General features: G+C 37.7%; 1 pseudogene; it reads left to right on the top strand.

Moving 5' to 3' along the window:
- The window catches only part of LOC119911941, a 38,389-nt pseudogene that overhangs the window by 7,809 nt on the left and 14,820 nt on the right, over positions 1-15,760 (top strand).

The following is a 15,760-nucleotide window of genomic DNA, read 5'->3' as shown; positions in this document are numbered from 1 at the left end:
TTTTTACGACCCATATTAATGTTTATTGTGGCTGCAACCTCTAGTGGCATGACAGGTGAAGAATAGTGGTTCATATTTGAACATTTTTACTATTCAACTTTTAGCTGTACAGGTTTGACAAACTTAATTTTAATTGAAATGATTTAACCTGAATTGAATTTTAGATAATATCAGTGAAAAGTTTAATAAATTAAAATAAGTTATTGCAGATATTGTGATTGTGTTTAGACAAGCAAATCAGTACATTGTAGAGATGAGCAGTTTACTTGTAAATAGATATGTTGTTGTCTTTTTAATTATTTCAGTTAAGTTAGCTGTACTTTTTAATTATTTTTGCAGTTTCTTTTCATTGCTTCTGTATATTTCGCTGGTTGCTTGCCAGATCATTCCGGTTCCTTGATGAGAAAATGAGCAACCAAATTTTGCATTTAGTTTTACAGAGCCAGATACATCTGTGTGTTAAGACTTACATCAATTACAATATAGGAAATACAAAGAAAGCTGTACTTGTGTATCCGTTCTGCAAAAAAAGCAAATAATACGTGAAGGAGTCCAACCGTTCTTTCCCTCATCTGTTCTTTCAAAAGTCTCTCCACTATCAATGGCAATAAAGTAGCTTTTTACCTGAACAAACCTGAACCTATTCACTTTTTTAAATTGCTTGCTACATTTAACTCTAATCATGCAATGTTTCTTTTTATCTATTGTACAACGATTGTTCAGAACACAACTTAATTATGGATGGGTAACAACATGAGACTTTGACACTGGAGACCACGCTTTCTTCCTCGTTCCTCAAGAGTCACTTTTGGTTTCTTTTAAACCTGACCACAGTTGTTCCCAAACCTTATCCATGTAGTTATTCTTTTATACATTACTCCTAAATACCAACAACTTTTTCCCAGTGGATCAGCAGCTTCTGAAGTATTCAGACCAGCCGTCAGGCACCAACAGCCATGCCACATTCACTTAAATCCCCTTTCTTCCCCATTCTGATGCTCAGTTTGTACTTCAGCATTGATTTGCTGTCATGTGATTGGCTGATGAGCTATTAGTGTTAATAAGCAATTGAACAGGTATACCTGGTGTCACCGGCCACTGTATTACTTGTTCAATTGCTTATAAACACTAATAGCTAATCAGCCAATCACATGGCAGCAAATCAATGCTGACCAACTACTGACCAGTAGATCACCGCTGACATGTCACTGCTGAACTGTTCTCGGAGGAGACTGCATATGTGTTTATAGTGAGATTGTAAAAAAAGTTTTTGGAAGATACAGGCCTGTGCATCACGCCGTCAGTCAGTCAGCAGTTAGGTCAAGACGACCATCCAAATATGTAAACATGTAACTTTTGATGTTGTATTGTTCAAACTGGTATTGGATACTCACATTTTAAACGCTTTGAGTATTGTATTGGGGAAAAAAGGCTCTTTTGAATGGCAAATAATTTTTTTTAAAGATTATTTTAAAATTCTTTTAAAGTTGCTGAATACAGTAGAAATACTTATCCTGGTGGAAAACCTTTATTTATTTATTTTTATTTCTTTAGCCTTTTTAGTACAGTTAGGTTTACTGGAAAACCTTGTGCACTTTGCCATTAGATGATTCTTTTGCAATATGTCAATGAAATTTCCAGTTACAGTTCTTGTATGTGTTTATATGTGAAATATAATACCTAATTTGAAACTTTATATTTAGTATTTGAATAAACATGTAAGGTTTATGTAGAAATTCCCTTAAACTTCATAGTAATTGAATAAACACATAATGCTTATTTATAGGTTTACTTCAATTTAATTTAATCAAATCTGACAAAGTTTTGTCATTTATTCAAACTGACTAAACATGTTAGAAAAACATTGCATTACATGTCACCTTTTACATTGAACTTATGTAATAAAATTAGATGGAAGATTTAAATGTAATTAAAATACTTAAAGTCAACGTTTTAGGGATAAATAGTTTTTGAGTGTAAATCACTGCTGAACTCAGAATCAGCTGCCCTGCCAATCTCCTGCTTCTCTCTCTCTCTCCTAAAATATTTTCAATATCCATCTGGTCAATGAATGGAAGGATACACAGCAGCATTAACACTATAACATTTAGTTTTCACTGACAACAACATTCTATGGGGACTGATATTGTTTTGAAATAGCCTACTAGAGATAGACAATATTAATGGTGTTCACACTAGCTGGACTAGTATTGTTCATAACCAACTAAAATATCTACGTTCCTTTAGCTCAAGTAAACAGTCATCAACAACAGCAGTTTCACTTTGTATTACTCAATACTTCACCATTCATCTCTCTTTGTATGTGTGTGTGTGTCTAACGTTGCTTGGCAGCTCGCCACCCTCAGGGTCCTAGTGCACGACCACAGTAGGGATTTAAATTGTGAAGCAGAGGAAACAACAAGAAAGATTATTTTCAGCCAATAAATACAAATTATATTTGTCAATATTCTTGCTTCTTGTTGAAAATATGTCTGCATTGTAAAAAAAAAATCTAAATCTAATAATTGTCTTTCTTATTATTGTTATAGGGGGCTTAGGCCCATTTTAGGGTAGCTTCAGCCCCCCTAAAATAGGCCTAACGACGTCCATGGGTTAAAGCATTTTTATTTCATTTGCAGCTATCCTGAAACAGCAGCTCATGTGTCAGAAACCATCTGTCCAGATTTCCATTGAATACCAGCAGATTTTTACTTAAGGAATCTTATTCTGAAAACTTACCTAAACAATATGGTTGGCTGCTGTGATGCCTAATATCTACTCAGTAGAATAGATAAGATATACTTTATTGTCTCCAAGGAAAATTTGATATGGACTCTCAATTCTATTTGCAACTTCACAAAAACAACACAAAACAGCAACAAAATAGTCATCTCTCAACACATGTTCATGTAACACAGCACATGCTCTCATATACAAAAGACTTGTACCTACATAAATATACACAATCACTCCTCCTCACAATGGCTGCATTTGATGGCACAACTGTAAAACTGTTTTACAGCCCTTATTGCCTACATTGCACAAATGACATATTGTACAACAGCAGCCCCATATGTCTCAACACATAAGTGAAAGTAACTGTGTCCCAGTCCATTCATTGTTCGTGCTGCTGCAGGACGCCCAGATAAAATTTCCTAAAGGACACACACAAAGCAGCATTCTCTAAAAACCAAAGTAAGTAGGCTACTCATTGCTCTTTCTTTCAGTTCTCTTTTATCAGGTGATACAGGTGTCGTCGGCACTTAGTTCTGTGGTTTGTCCTGCTTCAGTGAAAAGTTGGGTGAGCTGGGATCTGAAGTTCATTAGAAACCTTTTCTCTTTTCAAACAAAGATATCTACATATTCGCAGGACCACGTGGCAACAGCGTGTGTTTGAGCATAAACACATCCTTTGTTTAATCTCTTTGTTTGGTCACAATGTTGCTGAACCCACATGTAAGCCTAATTAAAAGTCGAGTAGGAAATTTATTTCAGAAACAGTTCATGTTATATTTATTGAAATTCTTTTGCCTCCAGCCGGTAATCAATAAACCAAATGCTCTTACACACACAAAAAAACAACCCCAGGGGATCTTGTGGTCTCTCATACTATGATAATATTTTAGCTTATATAATAAACAGTATTTTGAAATGGGTCATTCTGGTAATTAGCACCTTTATTTTTGGGGCTTGTTTTTCTTTACAACTTCTGAATGCAGAAGCTTCAGGATTGTAGTCAAATGGTACTATTATTTAAGCTAAATATTATTACTTCTTCCATCACTGCTAGCATGTATTCTTTAATTGTAAAGACATCCATCGGCGGACAACACATTCAGATGTGTTACTTAAGTAAAAAAGTAAAAAGTAGGTAAAAATATTCAGTACTCATAGTCCTGCATTGAAAACGTCGGTTACTGTACATAAGTATTACTGGGGGGAAATGTAATGTATTAAAAGTACTCAATGTAGAAAACTGCCTAAAACATACATATGTTTTATTATAGGATTATTATTTCTGGTGCATTAATGTGTAAGCAGCACTTTACAGCTCGAGCTCAACTATTTTAATCTTTAGGCTGTTTTTATTTACACTGGGGGCTGAAACTGACACCACTGATGTGCTTGCAACTATATTGACATCTAGCTCTTTATAAATGGATATATTGAATCCACTCGCTTTGGTACAATAAAAAGCCTTTATTGAATATCTTTTCCTGTAGTTAAGCTTTTGTGCCTTTTATAAACCTAATGAAAAGTGTTTTTTTTTCACCCTCCACTGTTTCACAATAGAAATGGCTGAGAGAAAGAGGAAGCGACCTGTCTCTTCTTTAACTGCCGATGAGTCCGTTGAGCCAAACAGCGCCTGCAGTAAGCCATCAGTCAGGTAATACAAGTTTAGTTCAATGGTGTTTCTTTATAAACAAGAATAGAAACAAAAAACAGCCAAGTGAGATTGTGCACACTGAAAAACGTTGAGCGTAAAAAGGATACCTTGTGCTAGAGATGTTATGCTTGAAGCATATAATAAAAAAGCAGAGCTGTAAGTCTGTTTACAAGTGGTCAGGTTTTACGTATGATGTAGCCTAACCATTGTTACTGTCTCAAGGACATGTTAAATGTTTATTTTGTACGTTTGTATGTGTAAGTTCATGAATATTTGAGTTCATACAGCCATATAAAAAATGAGAAAACATTTGAAGTATGGGTCACATGACCAGAGTTGATTTGAGGGCATAACCGTGACGTTATGGGTGAGAGAAAATGTGGATGCAGAGCAGAGCATACAGAGGAGCAACAGACCTCCCTATTCTGCACTTGATCAAGAGGGGCACAGGGTAATTCCTTTCATTTGTTTACTTCTGTGGATGGTACTTGTCGGCTTTACATGGACAATACTTTTTTTGTTTGGTAATATTATATGATTCAATCGCTAACGTGTTTGGGCCTGTTTATCTATGAACACTAGCTTGAGAGAATTTAAAATGAACATGAGATGAATGTTTTAAGCTTTATGTATTTTATTTTCACGGTGTCTGCAGAAGAAGGAGAGAGTTAGAAAATATAAATCTTCAAACGACATCTGTATGATGCGTGGCCATTATTTCTTGGGACTAGTGTAGCTACAACCTTTATTGAACAGTATATCTATGTCGGCAGTGACACCACTTAATCTGACTCACTGATCGTGGTTTTCCATAGAAATCACCAAATTCCAAAGTTTGTCCAGCAGATGTCGCCATTTTGACCTTGTAAAATGCTGCTACAGCGCTTCAGAAGGTTTTGTTTCCTCCATCACTGGAGTGGACAGCATATTACCATATAAGCTTTAACTTTTCCTAGTGTGTGGTGCATTATATTGAAACTTTGTATCTGTGTGTATAGAATAATGCAGTCTAATGTCTGTCTGTTCTGCACCCAAACTGTACCAGCACCCTGGGATATCATGTTGCTGCGGAAGTATGGCATACTGTACTGGGGCCACTACCACGAGATTTATGTAATCGGAGTGAGAGAGAGACACTGTTTCCAAGTAGACTACAGATGAGTGCACATATCACAGCTGAAGAGCGAATGATCAGCCATGGTGTTCAGGGTTAAAACTGTAATCTGAACTTTTGTGTACTGTAATTAAACAGGCTTTACAAAACTCAACTCTGCTTAGTTACCCTGCCAGGAACTGAAGCATGCCAACAATAAATGAATAAATCAAGAAAATCAAATTTGAATGTAATAGATGTGTTTTTCTTGATTGCCTAGTGATTGACTAGCATAGAGTTTATGCACTTACAAGATCTCTTTTATAGTGTACTGAAGACAACTGCATCTACAGCTCCCAGTTGTGTCTCGATGAAGAGTGATAGATCCAAGTTCAAGCTAATCAATTTTGGTTTTCAAGATGCTCAAAGGTAATTTTAATGTATTCTGTAAATGAAATGTATCATAGCATATTGTGGTAATTTTGTTAAAGATTCGTAATGAGACTGAAAGTGGTAAAGCCATTTGTAACTGCAGTATATACACGTACCTGTATGTGCTTTAAGATAAGCATTATTATCTTGCTCAAACTGAAACATGTTTAATTCATGTGGATGTGTGTTTGTATCAACTCTCGTCTTTCCACTGACAACATACAATCATGCTGCATTCAAAATGCTCGTTGTGTTCAAGCTGAAAACACCTTTACACTAACAGGCTTGATGCAACAAGAAAACAATGTCAAGTCTATAATTTTGTGCTATTAGACATCAACCTAATAGGTGGCCTCAGAAAAAATGGTATCAATGTAAATGGGATCAGAATTTACTGACTTGGCTATGCCGCTGCTCCCATCCTCCGATGAAGTAGGTTGCATCTGGCAAGAATAATGTGTAATTTTTTGTAATTTGTTCTTACAGACAGCAGAGGGGGGAACCGTCCAGCAGTTCAGTGTGTTTGGAGGATCCAGTCTATTTAAACCAGAGAGATACTGAAGAAGACATGCGTTAGTTCAACTATTTCAAACATTTTCGTAGTGTTACTTATACTGCTATTAGTAACCAGCAATAACTACTAGAAATGTCATGTTCCAGGTGTTATTTAAACTTCTTTTGATTAAAAGGAACTCACTGTTTCATGGCATACATATTTACCAACGCAGGCAATGGAAAGATCTTATGAACAAAAAATGAATGTTAACGAATCAGAATTATAATCGGTCTTTCGATTTTTACAGGGGACAACTTCATTTTCAAAGGAAAGAAGAACCTTAAAGAAGCAATGAAAAACCAATTTACTTCGACGTACCAAGGTCATGGTGAGCAGCAGAGTTCTCTAAACAGCATCTACACATCACTCTACATCACTGGAGAGAGTGGAGCTCCACATGAAGAACATGCGTTCAGACACATTAAACATAAATTGGAACGACAATCTTCTAAACATATCAACCTCAGTGACATCTTCAAACCTCTGCCTGGCCAAGAGAAACCCCCCGAACAGTCCTGACGAAGGGCGTTGCAGGCATTGGAAAATCATTCGCAGTGCAGAAATTTATTCTTGACTGGGCCGAGGAGAAAGAGAACCAGGACATTGATTTTGTTTTCAGTCTCGCTTTCCGAGAGCTGAATTTGAGTTCAGGTAACAAAAGCTTGCACCAACTCCTGACTGAATTTCATCCTGCGCTCCACGATCTGAAAGATTCAGAGGATTTCATCAGAGCCAGAGTCCTGGTGATCCTGGACGGCCTGGATGAAAGCAGACTTCAGCTGGACTTTGAGAACAAGCCGGTAACATCTGTCAGTGAAATAACATCTGTGGGAAATCTCCTTGCAAACCTATCCAGGGAAATCTTCTTCCTGAAGCTAACCTCTGGATAACATCCCGTCCAGCAGCAGCCAATCAGATCGCTGCAGAGTTTGTGGACAAGGTAATGGAGATAAGAGGGTTCAGTGACCCACAGAAAGAGGAGTACTTCAGGAGGAGGTTTCATCAGGACTTGGGTCTTGCTGACAGGATCATTTCACACATTCGCTCTTCACAGAGTCTGGACATCATGTGCCAGATCCCGATCTTCTGCTGGATTTCTGCCGTATTATTTCAGGAGATCTTTGGGGGAGACGAGACAGCTGAAGTTCCTCAAACTCTAACAGAGATGATGGCACATTTCCTGTTTGTGCAGACGAAACGCAGAAGCAGAAAATATGACAAGAAGACTGAGAGAAATAAAGAGACACTTCTGAAAACTCACAAGGAATTTCTTCTGAAACTCGGCAAGCTCGCATTTGTTCATCTGCAGAAGAACAACCTCATCTTCTATGATGAAGACCTAGAAGAATGTGGGATTGACATAAAAGAGGCAGCCATCTACTCTGGATTTTGTTCTGCAGTTCTAGGGAAGACGTCTTTTCTCAGAAAAAGGTCTTCTTCTTTGTGCACCTGACCATACAGGAGTTCTTTGCAGCTCTTTTTGTCTATGACTGCTTCACAAACAAGAATACAAAAGAGCTCGGCGACTTCCTCGACCTGAAGGACAAAGAACATACTTTGCTTGATCTTCTAAAGATGACAGTTGATAAAGTGTTGGAGAAGAAGAACGGCCACCTGGACTTCTTCCTGCGGTTCCTCCTTGGCCTCACGGTTGAACCCAACCGGAGAGTCCTTCAGGGTCTGCTGACATCGCCGGACCCAGGCCAAGATACAGACAAGAAAGTATTGACTCACCTCAGAGCCATCCAAAGGACGACCCTCTCTCCAGACAGTTGCATCAACCTCTTCCAGACCATGGTGGAGATGAGAGATCACAAAGTCAGAGATGAGCTTCAGGAATATCTGACGTTGTCAGATGGTTCAAAAACAGAGCTGACTCCCCTGCACTGCTCTGCACTGGCCTACATGCTGCAGGTATCGAAGAATGATCTGGATGTGTTGGACTTGAAGAGTTACAACACATCAGATGAAGGCAGGAGGAGGCTGATACCAGCTGTGAGGAGCAGCAGAAAGGCCATGTAAGTTTAATTTTACTGCAATATGTCACCTATTTTGCTAAATATTAATAATAATTAAACTTACTAAAAAGTAAGGTGGTCTTGTAAACTTATCATATATGTCATAAGCCACATTGTGTGAACAAATATGTAAAGGCCAGGGCATGCTGGTGTTATCAAACCACATCCAAAGCTGAAGTTTCAAATGGCTACAATGGAAGGTGTGGCAAAAATATCTGCTGTCATAGAGAAGGTTGAGACACCATAACTGTTCAATAGTGGTTAATGGTGCACACATTCATATATGAAAAATAGCATAAGAGAGAATTTCACATCTTGCCTTGTTTCTCAGCTCTGCACATCTGGCCAACTATTGCATTAAAATGGCTGTGAATGTCAGGTTGTGGCTTTTGTAAAGTTACAAAAGACCCTGGAACTAATTGTGGAACCTGGTCCCTGCGGTGGAAACGCAGTTGGTTCCTCCAAAGGTTCATAGTTCATAGAGGTGGAAATGCAGCTAAAGATTGTTGGACACGGCCCCACCAATCTCCATGTCAGAAAAGATTTGGGGGAGGGGTTTATAGGATCAGTTCAACAATCCTACAAACTCTTTCTTTGAAGCATACTGTCACGATTTGGTCTCGTCTGCTCTGTGTTTCTGTGTCTTGATCCTTGTCCTGTCTCTGCTATCAAGTTTAAGTCATCTTGGTGTGTTTAGGGTTTCAGGCCTGTTTGTTTCTTGTCTTGTGTTCAGTCTGCCTGTTTTCTGTTTAGTGTAGTCTTGTCTGGGTTGAGTTCGAGCCCTGTGTCCTGTCTGTCTGATTGCCCCATTTGTGTCTTTGTTGCACTTCACTTCTGTGGATTTGTTTTGACTCTGTCACTCTCAGTAAGTGTACTAAATCTAAGAACTGAACCTGCTTGTTCTGGTGTCATGTGTGTCGGTTCTCGAACCTGTTTACACACAAAACTAAATCTGACACATAGTGACACCTCAACAAATAATAACTGTGATCATTGAACATGTTCTAACCAAGAGCAGGATTGTCTCCATGAATGAAGGAAAAAAGCAAAGTTTTTTGTGACATTGTAACTTTAACTTTCACCCTCAGACTAGCAGACTGCAAAGTGACTGCAGAGTGGATTGAGCACCTGGCCTTTGCTCTCAAGTACTCCTACTCAGCTCTGAGACATCTGGACCTCAGCAACAATGATCTGAAAGACTCAGGAGTGAAGCTGCTCTGTGATGGACTGTCGAGTCAATGCTGCAGACTGGAGATATTGAGGTATCAATAAATATAAAGCACAATAAAAGGAGGTTAAAGTCAAGGACAACTGGACTTGGTTGAAGATACTTGACGACGTTTCGTCCTTCATCCAAGACTCCATTCGTTAGTGCTCCTGGCTGTGGTAACGACATTCGTCATGGTCGAAAGAGCTACCTGTGGCCAAGTCTGAATGATCATTGTTGGCATCTTCACCTGAGGCCAAGAGGAAATGTTTGCCACCACTTATCCCTTGGTGTTTTCTAAAGTTTTCATTTAGCACCATCATCAGGTCAGATCTTTTGTTTGCCCAATTACTTAAAACCCAAAACTAATGACATTCCTATCTGCCTCAGCTGTCCCTTTTATTCTGTGCTAATTAACTAATGTTGAATGCTAAGATGCTAAACTAAAATGGTGGACACAGTAAACATTGTGCCTACTAAACATCCACATTTTAGCATAGCTGTAGACCCCTAGTTTAGTTCTCTGATGCTTAGAATATACCTTCATCATGTCAAATCCACCTAAATTACAAATATTGTCTTTTGACTTGTACCAAGATAGTTGGGCTCACTGCTGGTGATAATGATTTTTATAAACTTATTTTAAATATATTTGCTGGTATGTCAAACACTGTTTTCTCAGGTTGTCTGGTTGTCTGGTCACCGAGGAAGGCTGTGCTCATCTGGCCTCGGCTCTACGGTCCAACCCCTCCCATCTGACAGACCTGGACCTGAGCTACAACAATCCAGGAGACTCAGGAGAGAAGCTGCTCTCTGAGCTGAGGGACGATCCACAATACAAGCTCAACACACTCAAGTAATTACAGATATACTACATTATTGACTTTCCTGCAGCAATAAATTCTAGTTACTGCTTACATTTAGCCTCATAATGCAGTCCTACTAATCTGAATTCACAGTTACTTTATTATCTGAATAAATTCTAAAAATCAAATCTCAACAGCGTTGAACATGGTGGAAGTGACCGGATGCAACCAGGCTTCAAGAAATGTAAGTGCATGTATGTTTGCTGGTAGGAATAGTGAACTAGTGAAGAAGCAGTAAATTAAATGCTTAGTGATATGGTTGTCTTTAGCGGCCTGTGGTTTTAAAGTGTTTTTTCTTTACCTCCAGATGCCTGTGAGCTCACTTGGGACCCCAGCACAGCCCACAAGAACCTCCTTCTCTCTGAAGGGAACAGAAAGGTGACCTGGGTGGAAGAGGAGCAGCCACATCATCATCACCAAGAAAGGTTTGATCAGTGCCAACGGGTGCTGTGTGAACAGGGTCTGGACGGGCGCTGCTACTGGGAGGTCGAGGTGTTTGGCCTCTTCAGTGTTGGGGTGACATACAGAGGAGCTGACAAGGAAGGAAAATGGGATGATTTCAAGCTGGGACACAATGACAAGTCTTGGTGTCTGGTTTGCTCTAATGATGGTTATTATATTTTGCACTGCAACAACAAAGTAGATGTGTCTTCACTCGGATGGCGCTCCAGTCAAGTAGGAGTGTTTCTGGATTGGCCGGCTGGCACTCTGTCCTTCTACCGAGTGTCCTTCGACAGTAGAGTTCGCCTCCATACCTTCAAAACAAAGTTCAGTGAGCCCCTTTATCCTGCTGTTGAACTTCACACTCAGTCCTCTGCAGCATTTTCTCAGATTGAACCCATTATGTGTCATAAATAGTCCAAACAACTGTTGTATTTGCAGTGTAAGGATGTCCTACGGGCTGTTACACTGTATAAGAATGAAGTTGGAGACTTTCAGTTTTCACTGTTATTATATATATCAAAGCGGGAACCTCTGGGTCTGAAAAGTGAAGTGAATGCCAAAGTCCCTTAAGCTTGCATTGTATCAAACGGTCAGCAGGGGGCAACTCCTCTGGTGGAAATAATGGTAAAATGACCCTTCTTCTTAGCTGATTTATTACCTCAGTAAATACTTTAATAATGAATTTATGGTCTCAATCGCTAGTTTCACGTCTTCTTTAATACAACATGGTGTTTATTTAGTTATCTGTGGTCCCATTTAGAGGAAAATAGACCATAAAGCAGAGTATGCTTCAGGGCGGGACTATCTATGCACCGCACAGAACCAATGGCTCCACAGTCTCGTCCAAATATGGACCGCCTTGAGGCTTCAAAATGGCAGTTCACAAACGAAGAAGTCCACTTCTTTTATACAGTCTTTGGGAATCCATTCATCGGACCTGGGGACAGGTCAGAATCAGAATGTCTCCGTCACTTTTTGGCACCTATTTTTGTCCACTTCAAGCACTTTGCAAAACTAATGACAAATTTGTGATTTGTGCTGATTAGCTAGTGCATGCTAATATTCTAAACCAACAAGGTGAACAGGTAAACATTGCACCTGCTAACATCAGCACTGTGAGAATGTTGCTGATGTTAGCATTTAGCTCAAAGCCTTACAGAGCTGCTACCACGGCTGTAGTCTGTTAGTCGTTGTAATTTACATTAAAATGCATTAAAACAGGTTTAATACATTAAAATGCATGAGTGTAAAATAGAAATAACAAAAGTATACACAAGCTGGGCTCATCCCCCCCATCACATTTTGAAAGCATTTGGTGAAAATGTTCTGAAAAGTGCCTTGCACCAAGAAGTGTTGACTAACAAATGAAAATGCTTCGAGAAAGGTTTATTTGCACAAAAGAAACATACAATGCAACTTTAATATAGAAGAAACAAATGTGCACCATCCTAAAAAGCAACTTAATTTAAAAAAGAAAACAAGCTGCTGATTACTGCATTATGTTAAGTTGCCAGCTGATTTTTCTTTCCCTTTATATAAATACAGACATTTCCACCATGGAGCAGAATGCAGAAAATTAAGTGTTTAATACTCTAATTTTCTGGGTGAGGACCCCCAGACCGCCCGCTAATCTAGACACACACACAATAATTTCAGCATTTGCTAATTCCAAGTGTATCATTACGCCCCTAATCTGAACCCTCAGGTCACCACCACTTTTCAACAGAAGGGCCTGGTAGCACCACATGACTGCAACATCAAAAGAAACACATGGTACCAGCATCAGATTTCAACAGTCAGCTGATCTGTATTTGCCTTGATTTTGTTAACATTGTGTGTGTGTATAAATATATGTGTGTCCTTAATTCTGTAGGTTTGTGTTTGTAAACATTGTTGTAACTAATGTATATGATTATCCAAAGATTTTCAGTTTGCACTTCAAAGACTAATTATTACTGAATTATCATTATTAACATTGTTTGAAATGCCAAATGAAGTTAAATATACCGTGTATTGTGTTATTTCAGATTTTATTCGTTATAAATGTCATTATTTATATAGGTCTACAATATATTCACATTTACATGTATTTTATTTTTATAGCAATTGAACAGGTATACCTGGTGTCACCGGCCACTGTATTACTTGTTCAATTGCTTATTAACACTAATAGCTAATCAGCCAATCACATGGCAACAAATCAATGCTGAAGTACAACTACTAACCAGTAGATCACCGCTGACATGTCACTGCTGAACTGTTCTCGGAGGAGACTGCATATGTGTTTATAGTGAGATTGTAAATGGTGGTAAAAAAAGTTTTTATTTATTTATATAGGTCTACAATATATTCACATTTACATGTATTATTTTTAAAATGCTCTGTCATGTTCTGTCAATGCTTGATGTGATCAGTGTTTTTATGTGACCTATTAATAAAGAGTAATATATTAAATCAGGCTTTGAATATGCATTTAAAGAATCAAAATTTATTTTAGATCAGTTTTAGCAGTTCAGGAATCATAATCATCTTAAAAGAATAAAGGACTAATTACTATGACAAGTGATCCTCCTTTTCCTGTTAGTAGACTGAGACCAAAAAGACTGTCAACAGAAAAATTACCCTGTAAATCATTCGTTTTACTCACGTTTTTACGACCCATATTAATGTTTATTGTGGCTGCAACCTCTAGTGGCATGACAGGTGAAGAATAGTGGTTCATATTTGAAAATTTTTACTATTCAACTTTTAGCTCTACAGGTTTGACCAACTTAATTTTAATTGAAATGATTTAACCTGAATTGAATTTTAGTGAAAGTTATTTCAGATATTGTGATTGTGTGTAGACAAGCAAATCAGTACATTGTAGAGATGAGCAGTTTACTTGTAAATAGATATGTTGTTGTCTTTTTAATTATTTCAGTTAAGTTAGCTATACTTTTTAAATTATTTTTGCAGTTTCTTTTCATTGCTTCTGTATATTTTGCTGGTTGCTTGCCAGATCGATGTGACTGGTTCCTTGATGAGAAAATGAGCAACCAAATTTTGCATTTAGTTTTACAGAGCCAGATACATCTGTGTGTTAAGACTTACATCAATTACAATATAGGAAATACAAAGAAAGCTGTACTTGTGTATCCGTTATGCAAAAAAAGCAAATAATACGTGAAGGAGTCCAACCGTTCTTTCCCTCATCTGTTCTTTCAAAAGTCTCTCCACTATCAACGGCATTAAAGTAGCTTTTTACCTGAACAAACCTGAACATATGCACTTTTTTAAAAATTGCTTGCTACAATTAACTCTAATCATGCAATGTTTCTTTGTATCTATTGTACAATGATTGTTCAGAACACAACTTAATTATGGATGGGTAACAACATGAGACTTTGACACTGGAGACCACGCTTTTTTCCTCGTTCCTCAAGAGTCACTTTTGGTTTCTTTTAAACCTGACCACAGTTGTTCCCAAACCTTATCCATGTAGTTATTCTTTTATACATTACTCCTAAATACCAACAACTTTTTCCCAGTGGATCAGCAGCTTCTGAAGTATTCAGACCAGCCGTCAGGCACCAACAGCCATGCCACATTCACTTAAATCCCTTTCTTCCCCATTCTGATGCTCAGTTTGTACTTCAGCATTGATTTTCTGTCATGTGATTGGCTGATGAGCTATTAGTGTTAATAAGCAATTGAACAGGTATACCTGGTGTCACTGGCCACTGTATTACTTGTTCAATTGCTTATAAACACTAATAGCTAATCAGCCAATCACATGGCAGCAAATCAGTGCTCAAGTACAACTACTGACCAGTAGATCACCGCTGACATGTCACTGCTGAACTGTTCTTGGAGGAGACTGCATATGTGTTTATAGTGAGATTGTAAATGGTGGTAATAAAAAGTTTTTGGAAGATACAGGCCTGTGCATCACGCCATCAGTCAGTCAGCAGTTAGGTCAAGACGACCATCCAAATATGTAAACATGTAACATTTGATGTTGTATTGTTCAAACTGGTATTGGATACTTTGAGCTTTGAGTATTGTATTGGGGAAAAAAAAGGCTCTTTTGAATGGCAAATAATTTTTTAAAAAGATTTTAAATATATTTTAAAATTCTTTTAAAGTTACTGAATACAGTAGAAATACTTATTCTGGTGGAAAACCTTTATTTATTTATTTTTTATTTCTTTAGCCTTTTTAGTACAGTTAGGTTTACTGGAAAACCTTGTACACTTTGCCATTAGACAATTTTTTTGCAATATGTCAATAAAATTTCCAGTTACAGTTCTTGTATGTGTTTATATGTGAAATATAATACCTAATTTGAAACTTTATATTTAGTATTTGAATAAACATGTAAGGTTTATGTAGAAATTCCCTTAAACTTCATATGTAATTGAATAAACACATAATTGTTATAGGTTTACATTAATTTAATTTAATCAAATCTGACAAAGTTATGTCATTCTTTCAAACTGACTAAACATGATAGAAAAACATTGCATTACATGTCACCTTTTACATTGAACTTATGTAATAAAATTTGATGGAAGATTTAAATGTAATTAAAATACTTAAAGTCAACGTTTTAGGGATAAATAGTTTTTTGAGTATAAATCACTTCTGAACTCAGAATCAGCTGCCCTGCCAATCTCCTGCTTCTCTCTCTCTCCTAAAATATTTTCAGTATCCATCTGGTCAATGAATGGAAGGATACACAGCAGCATTAACACTATAACATTTAGTTTTCACTG

This window comes from Micropterus salmoides, unplaced genomic scaffold (assembly GCF_014851395.1).
Source record: "Micropterus salmoides isolate LMB-PRFRI ecotype aquatic unplaced genomic scaffold, ASM1485139v1 Ms_hic_scaffold_2, whole genome shotgun sequence".
Classification (NCBI taxonomy): Eukaryota; Metazoa; Chordata; class Actinopteri; order Centrarchiformes; family Centrarchidae; genus Micropterus; species Micropterus salmoides.
The sequence above is the reverse complement of the archived record's forward strand: the minus strand, read 5'-3'. Positions and strand labels throughout refer to the sequence as shown.